The sequence below is a fragment of the Aegilops tauschii genome, unplaced genomic scaffold (genome assembly GCF_002575655.3).
Source record: "Aegilops tauschii subsp. strangulata cultivar AL8/78 unplaced genomic scaffold, Aet v6.0 ptg000694l_obj, whole genome shotgun sequence".
In the NCBI taxonomy this organism is placed as follows: Eukaryota; Viridiplantae; Streptophyta; class Magnoliopsida; order Poales; family Poaceae; genus Aegilops; species Aegilops tauschii.
In genome coordinates, this window is record NW_027332927.1 from 32,668 (window position 1) to 34,666 (window position 1,999).

Genomic DNA, 1,999 nt, shown 5'->3' on the forward strand with positions numbered 1-1,999 from the left:
CCTGGTCTCAAAGAAGAGGGAAATGGGGATATGGCGAAATCGGTAGACGCTACGGACTTGATTGTATTGAGCCTTGGTATGGAAACCTGCTAAGTGGTAACTTCCAAATTCAGAGAAACCCTGGAATTAAAAAAGGGCAATCCTGAGCCAAATCCGTGTTTTGAGAAAACAAGGGGTTCTCGAACTAGAATACAAAGGAAAAGGATAGGTGCAGAGACTCAATGGAAGCTGTTCTAACGAATCGAGTTAATTACGTTGTGTTGTTAGTGGAATTCCTTCTAATTCTAAATTAGAGAAAGAGGGGTTTTATACCTTATACATTTAATAAACACGTATAGATACTGACATAGCAAACGATTAATCACAGAACTCATATTATATTATAATTATAATATAGGTTCTTTATCTTTTTTAAAAATGAAATTAGAAATGATAATGATTATGAAATAAAAAACTCATATCATAATTTTTTTTTTTCATTATTGTGAATCCACTCCAATCGAATATTGAATAATCAAATTCTTCAATTCAAATTCAAAGTTTTCGAGATCTTTAAAAAAGTGGATTAATCGGACGAGGACAAAGAGAGAGTCCCATTCTACATGTCAATACTGACAACAATGAAATTTCTAGTAAAAGGAAAATCCGTCGACTTTATAAGTTGTGAGGGTTCAAGTCCCTCTATCCCCAAATCCTCTTTTATTCCCTAACTATACTATATTATTATTATTTATCCTCTTTTTTTTCTTTTTATCAATGCAATGGGTTTAAGATTCATTAGCTTTCTCATTCTACTCTTTCACAAAGGAATGCGAAGAGAACTCAATGGATCTTATCCTATTCATTGAATAGATTTCTTTTTTATTAGAGTATCGGCAAGAAATCTTGGTTATTCACTCTATTTTTAAGTTTTATTTAAGTAAACCATGCACAATGCATAGGACTACCCCCCCATTTTCAAATTTTAAATTTGAAATACTTTAATTAATTTTTAGTCCTTTTAATTGACATAGATACAAATACTCTACTAGGATGATGCACAAGAAAAGGTCAGGATAGCTCAGTTGGTAGAGCAGAGGACTGAAAATCCTCGTGTCACCAGTTCAAATCTGGTTCCTGGCAGAGAAAAAAAAAAAGATCCACCGAATAGGTATTGATCCAAATACCTCGAGATGGATTGTGATACATATTCATTAATAATATTTATTCATCTAAGTGGATAAATCTATAATATAAATATAGAGGCACTTCTTTTTAAAGAAGTTTTAAAATATATCTTTTCTTTATGATAAAGAAGGGGGTGAGATTCCCCTTTATTTTTTTGCGTTTCTTAATTTTGTATTCCGCTATTCCGACGAATATTTTTTTAGTCTTGCTTATCTTTATCTTATCTTATTTTCCTAGTTGTGCTAAGTAATGTGCGCGGTACAAAGTTCCTGGTAGAGAACTTCTTTGAGTCATCCTATTTTTCTGTTCATATGAAGGAAATTAATATGCGATTTTCAAAATAGGGGAATCCAAATGAAACCCTTTTTTTGCTCAGTCTATCTGGAATGCTTTTGTATAATTAGGAATTAATTATAAATAGGTATTCCGTTTCATCTAGGAAAAGAACCTAAAAATATTCCTTGACTTGAATAAAATCTGGAGTTGTGTTGTATAAGTGAGCATGAATTTCTTATCATTCAATGAGCATCTTGTATTTCATAAAAATTGGGGGTTATATAATCCTTACGTAAGGGCCAGCCTATCCAACTTTCAGGCATTAGGATACGTTTAAGGCGCGGATGATTATCATAAGAGATTCCCACCATATCATAAGATTCGCGTTCTTGAAAATCGGCACTTCTCCAAATCCAGAAGACAGACGGAATTCTAGGATTATCCTTTTGGGCAAAGACTTTTATGCAGACTTCTTCTGGATTATCTATACCATATTGTATTCTCGTAAGATGATACACGCTAGCTAAAGATCCACCGGGTGCTACATCATAAGCAC

General features: G+C 33.0%; 1 non-coding gene across 1 annotated transcript; it reads left to right on the forward strand.

Annotated features, from left to right (window-relative positions):
• The first annotated feature begins 1,049 nt into the window (after positions 1–1,049).
• TRNAF-GAA (transfer RNA phenylalanine (anticodon GAA)) lies at positions 1,050–1,122 on the forward strand. The gene has a single exon. It is a non-coding gene; the product is annotated as a tRNA-Phe (tRNA).
• The last annotated feature ends 877 nt before the right edge of the window (positions 1,123–1,999 follow it).